Source organism: Dipteris shenzhenensis, chromosome 23 (assembly GCF_047967505.1).
Source record: "Dipteris shenzhenensis isolate YYH24624 ecotype China chromosome 23, Dip_SZ_1.0, whole genome shotgun sequence".
Taxonomy (NCBI): domain Eukaryota; kingdom Viridiplantae; phylum Streptophyta; class Polypodiopsida; order Gleicheniales; family Dipteridaceae; genus Dipteris; species Dipteris shenzhenensis.
Genome location: NC_141618.1, coordinates 40,040,218 through 40,059,017, shown reverse-complemented (window position 1 = coordinate 40,059,017; position 18,800 = coordinate 40,040,218). Strand labels below are relative to the sequence as shown.

The following is an 18,800-nucleotide window of genomic DNA, read 5'->3' as shown; positions in this document are numbered from 1 at the left end:
TAGCCTTCTCCTTTAGTGCTAGCCTTCATCATGGCTGAGTCTGCCCTTCACCTCCGGAGTGCCGACAGAAACTCAGTACGAAGACTTTGTATAAATGGATGCTCAAGTATGTGTGGGTGTGTGGATTTGTATGTGTGAGAGCATATTTTTATACTATGGTCGACACCCACTATTGGGCGCTGATGACGTCAGTGGGGATGTCATAGTAGCTAGTCCCTGCTATGCATGATGGAGTTTATGGTTTTCAACCTTGTGAGTGGCTATCATGAGATTGAAACTGCACTATGTTGTGTTTTTAGAGGATGAGTTTGGGAATGTTCCTGGATTCATCTAGGTATATGTGTTTCGTACAAGTGGCTCGAGGCAAAATGGACCAAAATTTTGGGTGATTTTCTTGAGGGTAGTGCACTTATGGGGTACAGGTCCTTGCCTATGAGAGTCAAGAGCAGTTGGGATGCCTTGTCAAGAGCTTTGGTTGAGCAGTTCAAGGTACAAGAGTCTTCTTCAACTATTTTGTGGTATTTTGTGGCAGACTGGGAGTGTTAAGCAGCATGATAAACATGAGCAAATGGCACATGTGACAGTCGGCAATAGTGAAGGCTGGTGGGAACAACAGAATCTACTGAGGGATGCAAAGAAGAATGATGAAGGTATCATAGACATCGAGGAGGATAGCACAGGATCCTCCAATTGCACAGTACCTTGGGTCATGCAAGAAATAGGGGACATTTTTCGGAGCAAATATTCAGATGCATGTATCCAGTATGAGGGATTTTATGGTGGATTGGATGGCTTATTATTATTTTTTTTCCATGAAAAAGACTTCTATTAAGTAAGAACAAAAACCCGCGAGAGCAAGCTCAAAGCGGAATACATCATGAAATCATGAGGATAATAAAAAACCCCCTCAGAGTGAGGTGGAAAGAAACCAAGGCTGAGGCTGAAAGTGCCATCTCAACCCTGTAGTAGATTCAGAGAAGAAAGGAGAATCCTTCCATTCCCTGAAGAAAGAAGCCCTCCTAGCTGAGGCTGCACGGGAGTCCCCCTGCATACCCGTCCATACGGCCATCAGAGTGTGTACGATGTCTGTCCAGATACTAGCCAATGTGTGCGAGGGATGAATCTGAGTACCCTCCATAGCCTCTGTGCATCTGGATCTCCAGATATGCCAGGCTGCTATGCTCGCTATAATCTCCCAAGAAGTATCCACAGAGGCATGTACAGCTGTAAAAGGACGGTGTGTAACCACATCCAACGAGCAGAGCTCAACCCGATGATGTCGAACTGAAATGGCCCGGGAGGAGTCAAGTCCCTCATAGAAAACCTGAGGTCCTGTAAGAGAAAGCCAAGCCACCGAGCCCCAAGTCATAAAGAGTGGGGAATGGGCAAAGTGACTGAAGATCCTGGCTATCCCCATCCAAATCAATCTCGCCTGTCTGCAATCCCATAAGCAATGCTGAATAGACTCCGAAGCAGAAAGGCAACGAGGGCAAGTAGGGTCGGCTCCGAATCTGGACCTCCAAAGGTTCACTGCAATCCCTCCATGAATAGAAAGCCAAAAGAAGATAGTGATCTTTCTATTCCTGTGGGATTTCCAGAGCCTCCTCCAGAAGTACCTCTGCTGATCCGCAGTAATACCAAAAGTCTCCCAATGAGGAACTCTGGAGGGTCTCCAACCTCTACTACTGAGCTGAAATCTCCTGGCATTACTGACCGTGTAACGAAAGAAGGGGATGGTCTTCTCTCGATGCCCCGCGTCAATCCACTCCCACTCTCCGGGGTCCCACTGTAAATACCTGATGGGAACTCCTCCATAGAGCCAAAGTCTCCAAGACCCGGTGGAGAGTAACTGGGGGTCAGGGTCTAAGAACCACTCTGAATCTGATCCCTGCATCAAAAGGCCTACGACCCTGATAGGCTGAAAAGCAGACTCAAGCAATATATCATCTGTAGATCTGAGCAATCTGCCACCATCCTGGACACTGAAAACCAAAGCATCCTCCTGTGCACCTCGGAAGGCTAAGACCTGAAGTGGAACCCCGCCTCTCGAGAAAGTACCTGCCCAAGTGGAGGTAGTGAGAGGCATATCATCTGTGTCTATCCAAGCCTCTGGAAGGGCTGACTCAATCTGCAAGATCCTCCCTGCACTCCCTCTGAGATGTCCTATCAACCCTGACTTGGTTTCCTCTGGAAGCCTACGGAAGGCTTTCCAAGATCCCAAAGAAGAAGCAGGTCCCCTCTCCCACCTGGCCCACTGCATGTAGAGTGAGGCACCCAGTGGTCTGCCACGATCATCTAAAATACTGTCGTTCCACATGATGGGCTGCCTATCAATCTCTTCCCGGGAGGAAGGAGGAATCCTCCGAAGAGAGCTTCTGAAACTAGCCCAAGCTTTCAGAATGGCAACCATGAGAGGGGATGAAGGTGATCTGAGGTGTGCTGAGGTGAAAATCCATCTAACACTGCTCATCCAGTCTCCTCCTGAGGAAGGTGTGCACCTCTGTATGCTGCTGATAAGAAAGTCCTTCCACGGTTCCTGTCCTGGCATAAGTCCTCGCACCACTATCTTGCAAAGTAAGGCTCTGCACTGTAAATCTGGATCAATAATATTGAGACCCCCATCCTGTGTAGGGAGGATGAGGGTCTCCCAAGCCACCCTGGCTAAGGCATCTGCTGTGCCATCAAGCCCACTCCAGAGAAAGTTCCTGATCGGTCTTCTGAGCTGAATGATGCAGTCCCTAGAACGGCACCAACATGAACAAATAAACCAGGCCGTGGCCAAAAGGACCTGGTTGACCACCACAACTCTAGAGGCAAGATCCAGCTTGGCTGAGCTCCAAAAGAGAAGCTTCCTTCTGATGCTCTCCAACACGGGAGCAAACTGCGGGTGGTAGAAATACCCAAGCCGACCTGGCAGCCCAAATACCTGATAGGCACACCCCTCTGAACCCAAGTGAACCCTATGTCAAGTCCCCAAACTGGAGTGTCCTCATCACTGATCCAAAAGCCATTGGATTTATGCCAATTTATCTGCGCCCCTGCCGCCAAGCAAAATAAATCCAATGCTGTCCTGAAAGAAGTCAATGTCTGTGGAGAGGCATCCAAATAAATCGCTGTGTCATCAGCCAACTCACTGTCAAGCAGCTCCTCTTCTCTTCTGATAGGAAGTCTCAGCCCAAAGATGTCAGCTTGAGATCTAACATAGATGCTCATAGCTTCGGCCACGAATAAAAAAAGGAAAGGAGCAAGGGGGCATCCCTGACGGACTGATCTCGAAATCTGAAATCTCTCACCCCTTACCCCACCAATAAGTACCTGGCTATGGGCTGATCTGTACAAAGAGGAAACACCTCTGATCCAAACATCAGTGAATCCAAAGCGTAGTAGGGTGCCCTCCAAAAAACTCCAATCTACTCTGTCATAAGCTTTTTCAAAATCCAACAGTAGAATGGCAAGATTCTGGCCACTCTGCACGGCCCACTCTGAAGCTTCCCAGAAAGAAAAAATGTTATCAAAAATACTTCTGCCATGCACAAATCCCGTCTGAGTGTCGTGGATAAGATCAGGGAGAAGTGGCTGCAATCGGAGGCTGATAGCCTTGGCCAGAATCTTGTAACAAGTCCCCAGAAGTGTGATAGGCCTCCACTGGGACAATAAATTTCTGCTACCTCCTTTTGGGATAAGGTGGATGAGGCCCTCTGTAAGCGATTCAGGCATCTCGCCAGAGTCCCAAATGGCCTGCATGGCTGAAGTAATATAGTCTCCAATCATATCCCAAAATGCAATGAAAAAAGACGGAGTGAGGCCATCTAAACCTGGGCACTTGCCCTTGTGAAGGGCTGAAAGTGCAGTCCTGAACTCTGTGTTGGTGAAAGGTGCGTCAAGTAGAACATGCAAATCCGGATTCACCAACACTGGGATACTCTGCCAAATAGCCTGTCTAGCATCCTCTATATCGTGTGTCTCAGGATCAGCAGTAAGGAGGGTGGCATAGAAATCTGAAGCTATGCGTAAGACGTCATCTGGCTCTGTCTGTAAAACCCCATGTGAGTCAATAAGCTGAGATACACTCTCTCTACTATGTCTAGGGCCAAGAGTAGAGAAGAAGTGTTTATTGACTCTACCACCCATCTGAATCCAGAAGGACTCCCGTGCATGAAAGGCATACTCTGCTCTCTGATCAAGCAATAACTGCAAGTGAGCCCTCGCTGCAGCAAGGCGCTCCTGAATCCAAGCATCTGAAGGCCGTTTCTGCTCTTCCCTCTGCAAAGCTGCTAACTGCTGGCGAACACCAATCTCACGTCTGAGAATATCTCGTCTCCTGGTAGAAGCAACTGAGCAGTAAAAGTCACTAATACCAGAGAGGGCAGCGGCTAAATGTGAAGGATGTGGCTGCCCTCCCTGGACATGAGCAAACCATACCCGTAGGGCTGCCTCTGTAAGGTCCTCCTCTGTGTAAAAGGCATCTGGGATCCTGATGCTGGCTGATCGGCCTCTCAAGTGAGGCTCTGAGATAGCCAAAACAACAGGGAAATGGTCTGAGGTGGAAACCCCTGCAGCAATGCATACCGATCCCCCTCTGTCAAGTGCCCAGTCATCTACATAAAATCTGTCAATGCGTGCATGAATAGGCATCTGTTGCCTCCTGTTCGACCAAGAGAACAGGAGGGACTGTGGCTGAATAAGAAAGGCATCATCACACCAAGTATCTCTGCCACAGAAATGGAAAAGGAAGGCATCCCAAGCTGTGCTCTCCAAAGAGTGAAGTCCGCCTTCTCTACCCCCTTTTTTGTCTGAAGGTAACTCGACCATGTTAAAGTCACCTCCAATCACCCAAGAATCCACAATGGGGGCCCAGGAGAGCAAAGTCTTCCACATAAGGACACGTTCCCCTCTAATGTTGGAGGCATATAGGTTGAGGAAGCCAACCTTACGCCCTCCAATCAAGAGAATAATCCACTGAGCTCTAGAGGGGATAATGACTCCGTGCCCAACAACTAAGGGGAGAACCGACTGCGAAACTGAAATAGAAGTGCCTCCCCTAGTGCCCAATGCAGGCGACCAAAAAGTATGTCCTGAGAGCAACTTGCCTGACTTGGCACAATCTCTATAATCCAGCTTGTGCTCTTGAATAAATAATATATCAATGGGACCACCAGTAACACCTGGATGAAGCTGATCCCGGATCAGCTGTCTGCGGCGGCGATGTGGGACGCCACCTAGGCCCTGTATGTTCCAACTGATAATCCTCATCGACGGGAGGATGTAGAGTGGAACACCTTACCCGACCTAGTGGCGGAAACAAACCCCTCAACAGGGGAAGACCTCCTGGATGGAGGGAAGGAACCCAGTGGAGGAAAGTCAATAGGGGAAAGAATCCTGGCACCTGAAGAAGAAGCCCTGTCAATAGGAAATCCAACCACTGGCTCCCCAAAAGTAGCGGGAACAAACTCCTCCTCTGGGAAATCTGAACTCTCTGCCAAGGCTGAAAATGAGTTCCTGTGGAGCAATCCAGACACCGGAGTACGAAGGATCCCTTGTGAGGGAAGAGGATCAACAGTGTAAGCTATCCCCTTCCCCCTGTCCAAGGGAGGGAGTGAGGAAGGCTCTCTACCCGGTGTCTGCCCAGCCGCGGAAATCTCTCCGTCCTCAAGAGGAACATCTGGCAGTGCTGGATCTAAGGAAGAAGCTGCAACTGGGGAGGAGGTCGAAGCTTCAGCGTCTCGGACTGTGCAAGGTGAGACAGGAAGGACAGCTCGAGGTGAAGCAGAATCTACTAAGGTACCCTCGTGAACTGAAGGAGGGACCTGCACACGTACTGGAACCCACTGTAAAGCGTCACGTGTGCCTGAGGGAGGTGGGGGTCGAGGAGCAGGACCTGTACCACCCCCTGGTGAGGCCGAGGAATAGGTACTGGACCTGTACCACCACCTGACTGAGCAGGACCGCCACGTGAAGAAAGAGGAGCAGGAGCTGGACCTGTACCACCCCTCTGTCGAGGTCGAGGGGCAAGTGCCGGGTCTAATCTCCCCCCCTGTCCCCCCTGTCGATGCCCTGAGGCGGTAGCTGTACCAGAGGTCTTCTTAGGCCTTTTCTTCTTTCTGGGACAATCCCTGGCAAAGTGTCCCGAGGTCCTGCAAATCCTGCACTGGTCCTGCCTGCCTGAAATCTCCACTCTCTGGCGAAAAAAGGAACCATCCGGGCGCTGTATCATGACGTGGTCCATCTCGAGGTTAGGATCCTTGCAAAGGACCCTAACTCTAGGAACCCCATCAGCCTTGGTTGCCTCTGCTGCAGTCAATGGCAACCCAGGGAGGGGTGGGATCTCAGCAACTACGCCAAAATGCTCCCCAATAACAGAAAGAAGTCGATAGTAGACCTGGGGAAGCCCGGGGAACCTGATGAAGAGCGAAAAGAATTTCTTATCTGCCTCAACTGGGTCGAAACCAAGGTGAAAGGCTTCAAAGAAGATCTTCCTGTGTCCCAGGTGTAAAAGCTCGGCCTTGAGCACAGTGCTCGCAGCCTCTGGAGTGTCAAAAACAACCTGGAAGAAACCTCGTCCCAGAAGGCGAACATCTACCAATCGAGGAGCGAGGTCTGGGGGGAGAGCCGCAAGCATCCAGTCTCTGGCTTGGGATCTGGAAGGGTGAGACCCGAAGATGCGTGCTAACAAAGTGGTAGAGCACTCAATCTCTACATCCTTCCTGAGCTGCTGCAACTCGTCTTTAGAGAATGTGATAGTTTTCGCGGCCGGTGGAGATGGAGTAGGATTGGCTGACGGGGAATCCATCGCCAATCAAGGTGAGGAGGCCGACTCGGACAGGAAAAAAGGCTCCTTCCGTTCCAAAAAACTGCGAGGGGCAAGGGAGGGGAAAGGAGGCTAGGAGGAAACAGGGGGGAAGGGGAGGGAAGGAGGAGAGGGGCTAAGGCTGAGAGGGGAGAGGGGCAAGGAGGGAGGGGAAGGGAGAGGAGAAGAAAGGGAGGAGTGAGAGGAGGAGAGGGGGCGGGAGAGCAAGCAGGGAGGGGGCGGGACAGCAGGGGAGGGGGCGGGACAGCAGGAGAGGGGGCGGGACAGCAGGGAGAGGGAGCGGAGCAGCAGGGGGGAAGGGCGGAGGCAGGGGGAGCAGCAGGGAGAGGGGGCGGAGCAAGGGGGGAGGGGACGGAGCAGCAGGGAGAGGGGGCGGGACAGCAGGGGGCAGAGGGGAGCAGCAGGGGGGAGGGGCGGAGGCAGGGAGAGGGAGCGGAGCAGCAGGGGGGAGGGGACGGAGGCAGGGAGAGGGGGCGGGACAGCAAGGGGGAGGGGGCGGAAGCAGGGAACAGAGGGAGGGAGTGAGGGACAGGCAGGGGGAGGGGGCGGAGCAGCAGGGGGGGAGGGGGGGAAGCAGCAGGGAGGGGCTAGGGACAGGCTGAGGGGGGAGAGAGACGGGCTGAGGGAGGGGGAGCAGCAGGGGAACGGGGAGGAGCAGCAGCCTCTTGTGTAGAAGAAGAGCACTTGGCTACTATGTTTGGATGGCTTATTTGATGGTGAGGATGATGACAGCATTGGTGAGTCCATGAGTCAGGGATCTACTACAGATGAGGGGCTAGAGGAGCCTTGTGCCTGCAGGCTAGATGCCCTATGAATTCGATAACCATGATGCAGTGTCGAGGAGTACATCTGTAGTTACAAGCCATGAATTTTCAATTGTATTAGGTAGCAAAATATCTTGGTATGCATTTGGATATGCCTTTATAAGGGATGAGGTTATGATAGTAAATTCGCAAGCTGAAGTTCATGAGGTGCAGGATGTTGATTGGTGCTTTTTGCTTGAGGATTGTGAGTTGGATGTGCAAATCGCTAGGTCGTTGAGGTACCCTTATTTGCAGATTTGTCTTGCTTCATGTCTAGGAAGAGGATGATGCCTGAACCACTACATGGATGAGATGATTGATTGGAATTTCAACAAGTATTCAGCATATGCTTGTGTGGATATGGACACAAATGATGGGTGTAATGTTTGTTTTCTTGAGCTTGATAATAGTGGTGTACAGAGGTATAATGTTTTACAAAGGGAAATCTACGTAAACGATGGATGGAATGCAGTGAGAGTGGTGTCCAATGTGTGCATGACAATTGGCATAATGTGAGTATTGAGGATCTTAGTTGGGATGAGCTGGAGGTTGAGCTTGAACCAAGGATGAAGGTTTATGTAAAACAAGATCAGGCAAGAATCTCTATGCTGAGAGCCAAGCTAGATGATGTATGTTTGCAGGATGAAGGGGCTGAAGTGTCAGATATTTCAGGACGGGGATGTGAGTGAGGGTGAAGCTATTATTAAGGACATGATGCATAGCAGTCAAGGTGGTGATGTGCTTGAGGATGGGTGTCTTTCAGGTCTTTTCCATGAGCATTGTTCAGATGGAGGGGATGCTCATTTGCTCCCGGATTTTGTTGATGACTCAATTGATGTGGTTGAGGGTATTGCAGCTTGCGGGGATAAGGCAGTGAAGCCTGTTGAGGGGTCTCTAATTATTGGGTGAGCCTCAGAGATCTATGTGTGTGGAGGTGACCTCAAAGGCTGTGGCTCATGTGGAGATGAGCCAACCTCATGGTGCAAGTGTGCTGCCTAATACCAGTGGAGTTATGTGGTATGTTGGCAGGGGGTGAATTTGCTGGTTTGGTGGATGCTAGGCATGCTCATGTGGTTATGAGTACTTCACAGTATCGAGTTGGTATTGAGTTTGGGCAGAAGACTCTTACTTGTTGGCATATGCCTTGGCCATGTAGAGAAAGGCACTGTGTGGGATGGGTTGATACGTTATATGGCAGTGAGTTTGTCAAGGTCTTCATGTTTTTGCTATCTTTCATCACGGACAGCATGTTTGTGGGAGCGGAGGGCCCTGATTGTCTTCATGAGCTTTCTTACTGTGGATGGCAGTGTCTTGCATTTTTCTGTGGATACAGGATGATGGACCTCTCTTGGAAGGTTGAGCTCATGCAGTTGCTGAGCACGCGCTGCGTACTCCGCAGCTGGGCGGGAAATGTTATGTGAAAATTTATTTTGTTACCACTAGGGGTGGTTAGTTGGTTTTTAGTGACATTGTGTAAGAGGCTGTGTCAGGTGGTTTTGTAAATCCACCTCCGCTATGGAATCCAGAGGGAGGTGGGGTGTTGAGAAGGCTTTCAGATGTGGTTTGTTTCATGTCAATTGGGTCACCAGGGGTTAGAGACGTTTGGTTAAGAAGTGTGAGATTTAGTGTGAATAGGTGTACAGGAAGTGTCTGGATGGTTGGAGTGGATGGCTTTCCAGATATGTACTTTGTAAGTACGTGATTGAGGAGATAGAAGGGTGTACAATTCGAGGGATGAAATGAAAGTTTGCTGTTATGGTTCTCCTTCCTCCTTCACCCTCTCTTGTTTCTCGAGCACAAAGCACGCACAGTATTCAAATAGATCAATCAGCTCTCAATAGGTAGAAGGATTTAAGGAGGTGCACATTGCTATCCATGCAAAAAGTGCTCTGCACACCTCCATATAGACAGTTGGCATCTTGTGGTTTAAGTGTCTTTTAATGCACTACTCTCTTCCCTTAATCAGTTCATTGCTGCAAATTGCCTCAGTGTACACTGCTTGGTGCAATCTTCTCTTAACATTCATCTTTCAAGCTCCAACAATTTGAAAAAGAAAAACCAGTCTTGAAAGTATAAACCTACATGATTAGTACAATGATGAACCTAAAGGTAGAAGCTCCAAAATGACATGGTAAAAGTACTAATGAGTATGACCATGAAACTCAACCATGACATCATTTTTACGTCTTACAAGGGATCTGAATATGAATCATGAAGAATGATTGTCGTCCAAACTCCCATCAACATAGATACAGCTTACAACAATCCGAACAAGAGAACGAAGACCCAAATGCCCAATTTTTTTAGTAGAGTTATGTATTTGATGGGGGGGTGGGAAACACACGCTTGAACATGGTTTTAGAAACATTCAAAAACATTTGTATCAAGTATTAACACGTTTTTAATCAGCTATTTTTTATAACACTATGCACACAGCACTGCTGCAAATTGCCTCAGTGCACACTGCTTTGTGCAATCTTCTATCAACATTCGTCTTTCAAGTTCCAACAATTTGAAAAAGAAAAACCAGTCTTGAAAGTATAAACCTACATGATTAGTACAATGATGAACTCAAGGTATAAGCTCCAAAATGACATGGTAAAAGTACTAATGAGTATGACCATGAAACTCGACCATGACATCATGAATCATGAAGAATGATTGTCGTCCAAATTCCCATCAACATAGATACAGCTTACAACAATCCGAACAAGAGAACGAACACCAAAATGCCCAAAATTTTTAGTAGAGTCATGTATTTGATGGGGGGGGGGAAACACGTGCTTGAACATGGTTTTAGAAACATTCAAAAACATTTGTATCAAGTATTAACACGTTTTTAATCAACTATTTTTTATAACTACCTTTGGGTTGTGGAGGTAACCTTTTACTATGCATACTTTTATACTATGGTCTACATCCACTGTTGGGCGCTGATGATGTCAGTGGGGATGTCATAGTAGCTAGTCCTTGCTATGCGTGATGGAGTTATGGTTTTCAATCTTATGAGTGACTATCATGAGATTGAAACTGCACTTTGTTGTGTTTTTAGAGGATGAGTTTGGGAATGTTCCTGGATTCATCTAGGTATGTGGAGGTAACCTTTTACACTATGCAAGCCAATTTTGTCTAAGAATAGGAATTTTGGCACATATGTGAATTTTAGGCTTCAGTCTCAGCTTGACTTCAGCTCTAGTCCTGATTTTTGCCGCATCTTCAACTTCAGCATTGGTCTTAGCCTCCCTCCTTGTTGGCCTCATCTTTTGGCTTTGGCTCAAGGCTATTCCCTCTCTTAATCCTGTTTGACCTCTACCTTGGTGTTGACTTTGGCATCTGCTGCCCCTGTGCCTCTCCTTTCCTGCCTGCGCTGCCTCCTCTTCTGCCCGTGCTGCCTCTTCTTCCTGCCACTGCCTCTTCTCCCTGCCCGCTGCCCGCGTTGCAGCTCCTCTTCTGCCCGCTACCTAGGCTGCCTCTTCTGCCTGCTGCCTCCTCTTCCACTTGCACCTGCCCGCTGCCTCCTCTTGGCGCTACCTTCTCTTTGGAGTTGTCACACCATGACTTCTCTTTCCACATTTCTCATTTCCGAGAAGTTCAAGGGTGAAGGGTTCCCAATGTGGCAAACTAAGATGTAGCTGCTCCTCATGAATGAAAATGTATGGAATGTGATTAAGGATGATCACGACTACGCCACAATAATGGACCTTCAACAACTGAAGATATGGAAGTAACAAAACTCAAAAGCCATTACTCTTATTGGACTTTTCCTCGACGACTCTTTGATTCATCATATCAACTTCAAATCGATGGCCAAGGAGATTTGGGTGCGTCTCGATAATATTTTTGGTAATAAAATCACAAACTCCAAGGTTTTCTTGAAGCTGCAATTTTATAAGTTAAAAATGGAGGACAATTATGCATTAAATGCACACTTGGCAAAAATGCAATCTCTTGTTCAACAACTTTCCATCTTGAAGTGTTCACCTGACGATGAGGACAAAATGGTTGTCCTCATGAAGAGTATGGAAGGAGTCTCTCGTTTTGAGAACACTCTTGAAGTACTTAGGCTTGCCTTGACAACCTTGTTTACTCTTATGGCTATGCAAGACTCCTACCCATTTGAAAGTAAGAGGGGGTGACGAGAGATGGTTCTCACTGCCGGTCGCAAGCTGAATGAGAAGTCACTATCATACTGGACGTGTTGGATAGTTGGACTTCCTCTTTGCAGTATTGCGGTGGAGGGGGGATCGGTCTACTCCTTGCATGTTGGGTCTCACACTCCCTGCTCTGAGGGGGGACGTTGGAGAAATCATAGTCAAAGAGTGCTTGGCTGATTGCTGTAAGGCATGGATATGTTGAAAGATGACTTCGACATTGCTGTTGATTTCGTGTGGTTTTTAAGGATATGAGGAATTATGCACGGAAAAGAAATTACATATGTGTGAAAGCTAACCTATAAACCTCGAGGTAAAAACCATTATATTCTCGTCTCTTGTTAGGGTTTATTTGGGGTTTCAACTCCCATCTTTTGATTGTTTGAGCATTTCAAGCAGAATAATCTTTGCCTAGACATTTAAAGCAAAGGTTTTCTTGCTAGCTTTTTCATAATCCTCTTTTTTAAAAAAGTGAATATCTTTGAGTCGGGAGATTCTCGGATTGTGTTCGAGAAACCCTCTTTTTTAATTTGCCCTTTATTTTTAAATCAGAAAACTTAGTGAATCTAAAAATAAAATTAATTTGTTTCACAATTCCACTTCTATATTCCATGTCTTATCATCATAAATCTTGGCGTACTTGATAGCTTCTTCAAAGGTTTTGGAAGAATTTCTTCTCAATTCTACCCTATAATTCTCTATCTCTACCTTAAAATTCTTCTCACCTCTACCTTATAATTCTCTTTTAAACCCCCCAGAGACCTCTTATTTGTTGAGACTCATCGACACATTTCAATTTAATTACGGTTCCTTTATTATAGTGGACTAGAAGAACCCATACTACAACTATCGCAAGCTTCCCATGTCCTATCAAGTGCATTTTTAGCTACGAAAGGCTTGTTCAAACTCAAACCAATACTTTGGAATCTTATCAGTTTCTCTATGTCTCATCCTATCACCCAAGGAAAGATTGGCTTCCACAACTTGGACTTGTATTCATAGTAAGAAGTATTTACAGCATCCTTGTTTTTCTTTATTATACAGTGGTGGCTTTAGGTTCTTCGAGATATTTGAGATTCTCTAAGTTAAGAGATAGATGCTTCAATTTGACGTGAAGGAATGAACAATATTCCAACAGGAGTGACAAATTGAGAATGTGATAACTTAGAAGTTGCTTCTGTTAGAGTTTTTAATGCATCATTAATAGGTTTCAACTAAGTTTCTACATTAAAGTTTCACTTTTCTAGTTATGTGATGTCAGAAGAAGGAATTCCATAATCACCATACCCTACTTCCTTCAAATCCATAGTCAACACTTTTGATTTCGCTTCTCCGAAGTCAAATACTTTCACTTCTATTCTCTGAACTCTAAAGTTATCTTCTGAAGTCTTTCATAGGTTTCTTGAGCTCTTCTTTATAGTTTGCTTTTTGTATCAAATTGATGATGCTAGAGGAGTAAAAAGCTTGTTCGCCAAACGAAAAGAACCCTTTGCCCTTGATTAATGTTAAGTGTTTGCAACATCTCTTGGAGCTGTCCCTTTTTGAGGAGAGATACTTTTGTAGTGTGTTGAATGCTGGAAAATTTTAATTTGTAACATTGGATATATTCTAGTCTTACGAAGGTATACATATATGTAAATATTTTACGAAGAATAGTTCACACGAGATAGAGATAGGTTCTCTAGAGGGGGGGGGGGGAAAGAGATAGAGATAGAAAATACAATGTAGATCAGAATATATGCAGCCCAAACAGGCTGAAACCAGAAATGACAGCATAGGTACAATATTTACCGACAGACGTAGATCCGAGAGATTTTCTTCTTCTTTTTTGCAAAAATAAGACTTCCATTAAGTATGAATAAAACCCGCAAGAGCAAGCTCAAGGCGGTAATACATCATGCCATGCATGAAAAGACTCCTCAAGAAGAGGTACAAAATAACCAAGATTGAGCAACCCTGTGGAAGACTCAAAGAAGAAGGGAGAGCCCCTCCTCTCCCCGAGGAAAGCAGCCCTCCTAGCTCACTGCTCACCAGAGAGCCACTATGGTGCCGGGCTTCAGCTTGTAAGTCCCAGCTCTCAATTTGCTTTGATTTTGCTTGAGCTCTTGAGCTCATTAGATCAGCATAGATTAGTACTCAGCAAGGGCCTTAGCGCGCCATTTGCTCCAGCCCATTGAGTCTTGTATGAGTTTTCCTTTTTGTGTACTTTCTCACATAGGCCTGTGAGGCCTCCTGCGGACGTTAATACATCTTTCTTTCTTTCTGCTTCTAGATGTCAATTGCCTTTCTTTCCCAAATCCTAGGACAGGAGGTGAAGGAACAATGTGTTAGGATGCACTACATGTGTTGATCTTGTACTCTTCAAATGCTGAAGTATTGAAGCCTGTAACTATGGAGAGTGAGAGTGAAACTCACGTTTCTAGCCCACCAAGGGGCTAGAACTAGGCTGACCAACCCTAGAAGTGGGCTGATCAGGCCATCCTAATGGTCGACCTCGACCCAACCAGCCCGTGGCTGCCACATCATCCTCTCAACAGATGATTGTTACCACGTCACTTGTCGACCCACACGTGGTTGCTTTTCCACCGCAAGTCGTGGGACTGCCACATTAGCAGTTGTGTTGTCCACATAGCCCATATGCCATGTCAACATCTGGGGTGATGTCCATGTGCTTGTGTGCCACATGATCGCCCCCATAGATATCCTACAAGTGTGGTCCTCATTTCGTTTTCTTCACCCCTTGTTACCATGGTTTCACGGTGGATCTCGAGGTTTCTCATTACACTTGGCTTCCCCGGTCTCCTCAAGAAGTACAAATCACTTGTATCCTCTATTAGGATCTATTTCGGCATTGTTCTCAAGAATTTGTTCACTGTGGCCTTCGTATCTCTGACATGGAGTCCCAAAGGTCGGGTAGATCATGACTGATCTAGACACCCTCTCAAAGGGGTACTTTTAGAGACCCTGGATGGAGGTTTCTTTAGGCAAAAGGTCAAGGTATTTGGTTACATTGCCTAAATACAAAACAGATAGGCCAACTGGCCGCCCCGGCTTGACCGCCATTTTGTGATCCGCCCTTCCCTTGCTCCCAGGGCTGTTTAGCCTGTCAATAGGAGAATAGTGGGGCAGAACCTGCCCTCCCCACAACCTCCTCAATCGTGATCCACAACCCCTGACAATGAGCTTCTCCAACTAGAGCCATGTTGGAGAAGCTAATTGTCAGGGGTCTTGCTGCAGGCTCCAAGCGTTGGAAGCTTTTACCACAGGAGACACGTCTAAGGAACATGCCCCACACAGGAGGATAGTGGTAGTAGTCTCACTAGTGGATCTTCATGGAGCCCCCTCTCATAGGGCAGGGAAGGGGTCACTTGATGAGAGTGTGGGGGCATCTCTCTTTTTGGACGGGTCCCTAAGGCACCCAGATTTCTATGACCAGACAGGTTGTATATTGGATAGTGCATGCACATTGGTTGGGTACAATGGGAAAGTGGTACAATAAAGTCTCAAGGGGTTTGGAGTTCGCTCCCTTAGAGGCTAAGAGCGCTTGCCCTTGAGAGGATTCTAATAGCAAGATTAAGCAGATCAAGGAGCCCATCTCAAAGGCATGGCAAGAGGGGCTTGGTAGGACCCCAGATGCGGTTTTCTTCAACATCAGTTTGTGTGAGTCAGTCTAAATGAAGTTAGAGCGAGGGGACAAAGACCCAAGGGATGACGGGGTCTTGGACTCAGCAGAGTGGCAAAGGATAGAGTCATTGGGATGTTTGAGACACAGCTGGCACCATTGACCCCAATGGATAGGATCACACTTCTTAGTGCCTTTGGTAATGGGAGGGAAGACCCTTGCATGAGGTGTATTGGGATCCAGGCGAGCGGTTCCAGCCATCCAGGGTATGGTATCCAGAACGTGTGTAGCAAAGGAGTCTTTTGTCTCCTGCATCACCCGCATTGGTAGACAATATCAATTGGATCCATGGGCTCTACATCTCCTCACCGGAGCGGCACTAACTTGAGCAGCAGTTGCCACAGAAGGTCCTTACCAAGTTTTGGTCCCGCCACTGGACTAGCCTTCCACCTAAGAACAATCTCTTATTTAGTCTATCTATAGGACCATGGGCTCCAAATGAGGTGGACGGGCTCTGTCATTGTTGTGATGCTCGTGGCTTCGAGAGAATAGCTCACTTCTCGTAGAACCGTCCAGCATCTCAGAGGATCTGGCAGTGCTCTCTCAGGATTGTGGCCAAGATGTGATGGATCCAGCCGGACTTCGCATGGGGCATTGCACTTAGTTGACAGAGGGATGATATGCTTTTGCCATGTAGATCGTCTCTCTAACCTGAAGGATAGATGGACTGAGTATCATCTTCCACTTGCAGATTCACGACTTGGTCCCTCCCTCTCAACAGAGACCTGAGGTCTCTCCAAAGGATGGAGTTTGGGTTTAGGATGCCAGCATCACAACCTAGAATATCAGGGTAGTGTGCTGTAGTTTAGTGATGGGGGGCAGCAGACTTGGCCTGCAGCCAACCCTTGTCAACAGATCGCATGATATCATCCATACTCTTGGGAGCAGGGTACAAAGGGGTCTGGGAAGACCACCAAAAAGAGGGAGCAATTGTGCAAGGCATGGCCTGCAGGCAATGTTTACATTCTCAAGGATTGAGGAATGTCCTGGTAGTATATGGCTCCACCCTGGTTGTTGGCATCTGTTCCCCGGATATTTTAGGCAGAGATTTCAGGTTCCCCTGAACCAGGTTGCAGACCAGGTAGCTGTATTTCCTTATTGGTCAAGCGTCCCCTGGATAACTTATCTACATTGTGTTTTCAAAGCTTTCGGTCCTTTTGTCTGGAAAAATAAGGGGTCGTTAGAAAAAAGCACATTCTTTTGGTGTTCATCCCCATTGGAGGGCATGTGGTGTATGATTTTCTTTTAGGTGGTTGTAAACATTATATTCTGTACAGAAATTGGAAGGCTATAATATACTCTCAATAATCATTGCATTACATCCACCCAGCCTTTTGGTAGTGGGGCTTGTAGTGGAGCTGGCTGATCAGCCGTTTTTTTGAGGCAGAGGATTCCCCAGCGACTTTTCTGAAAGAATGCTGATGGAGTTTTCCTCATGAGCTGCTCCTTTAAGAAACAGGGTTCACATGGCTTTTTTGAAGATTGAACCTCCTCTTGGAGATTGCTTTTGGCAATTTCCTCTAGTAGAGCACTGACATAAAAGTCTCCAGTGCGGGTAAACATAGAAAGAAAAACTTCCGGTTCCCCTAGGCATTTGTTTCCCCCATGATCTCTGAAGACTTCAAAGAGGAGTTCTAACCCAAACAAAAAAGGGGTCAGTTTGCACAGCTGTGCATCGCACATGCCGATGCAGGAGAGTCTAATGCAGTGGATTATGAAGAGTCCTGGTGTAGGTGGATATCTCGTGACCACTTCGAGCCTCTTTGGCCAGTTTAATCATTCATATTTTGACTAAACTGTACTGTTCCTCAGTTTTAGAGGACTGCTGTCGATTGGCACAACTTAAAACTAGCAATGCACAAGGTTTTTTCCTTGGAGCATCTTTTGCTGTGGCATTTTTTTGTGTACACTGTTAGTCTCCTTAGCTCTGATTGTGACAGCTTAATTTAAAATGCACTGCTTTTCTCTTCCTGTTCTAAATTTGCATGGCATTGCAGAATACTGATAAGCTTGAGAGTTACTGTGAAGTCTGGGATGGTCTCTCATATTTCTGATTTTTGCAGGGATACATTGCAGTTAAATGCCAATTCTGGGTGTTGTACCTTCTGTCCTTTACTGCAAAAAAGCAAGTAACCACTATTAGGTGCTCTGCAATATGCAGGCCAGTGTATTTTCCGTCATCTTTGGAGTGCACATGTATTGCCAGCAGTGCAATTTCAACATGCGATTCCTTTGGTAGGATCAGTCATTTGATGGCCATCGGTTAAGCCAAGATAGATCATGTGGTGATATTTCTTAGTTATTTATTCTTTTATTTTTGGCTCTAAAATTAGGGTCGTAAGGTTATTTATTTTCTTTAGATGGGAAATTGTACCATCTCTGGGAAATTAGGGTCGTAAGGTTATTTATTTTCTTTAGATGGGAAATTGTACCATCTCTGGGATATATATTATTGAGAATTGTGGATTGTTTCGAAGCTAGATTTTTAGAAACCAAGACGGCATCGTAAGAATACAGAGATGATAGTGCACACGACTTATGAGGTGGACAGAAAGCATGTGTCCTGGGATGTATTGAAGGTCAGATGTTTGCAGCAGGAGACTCTGCACGTGATTGACTTAACTCATTTGGAAAGCATGTGCCTGGGAGTATGAAGGTCAGATGTTTGCGGCAGCAGACTCTAACCATTGTTGACGTAATCATCTGCTGATCTAGTCTGATCAAGATTCATGGAAATGAAAGTTGACACTGATGTATGGGCAAATGATTAATTAGTCATGTTAATGAGAGCAGACATGTGACAAGGAAATGATGTTTGTTCACAGTAGAAATCTTTCCTATTGCTCGAGCTTCTTCTTCCCTTTGTTTTGCTTCAGAAATCTCCTGAAATGAAGGTACTGTGAGAAGTTATGATGTTTTTGAATATCAACCACTTTTCATGAGAGACTTGTGAAAGATACTGAGAGACAGTCCCAGAGAGAGAGAGAGAGAGAGAGAGGAGCTTGAAGCTCTGTTGACACGCTTGTCATCGAGCCCCTGAAGTTGCAACACTTATGTCAACCTGCGACATGTCATGATTGCCACACCAGCAACCCATGTTGCTCCTTCACACACAATAGTATCTCAATCGCACGTCTGCCTCTTGCTTGTTTAGCCATCCACAGTCCCATGACTCAGTTCCAACCTCAAACACGTAGCACTAGCCTGTACAGCAGCATTATCTTCTGCTTCATGTCGAAAGTCTTGAGAAGGCAGTATTTCCATGTCATTTAACGACCATCACCACGCAACATGCAAAGCTTCCAGCATCGTCTGCTTGTGTTATTGCAGCTTCTCATAAGTTGCAGCCTCGAATC

General features: G+C 46.6%; 1 protein-coding gene across 1 annotated transcript in view; it reads left to right on the top strand.

Moving 5' to 3' along the window:
• The window catches only part of LOC147887370 (Glycosyl hydrolase family 47 protein), a 200,236-nt gene extending 182,005 nt beyond the window's left edge, over positions 1 to 18,231 (top strand). The window contains exon 17 of the mRNA XM_087394172.1: positions 17,508 to 18,231. The gene's annotated coding sequence lies outside the window, so the exon portion shown is untranslated. The remainder of the gene's footprint in view (positions 1 to 17,507) is intronic.
• Positions 18,232 to 18,800: the final 569 nt, after the last annotated feature.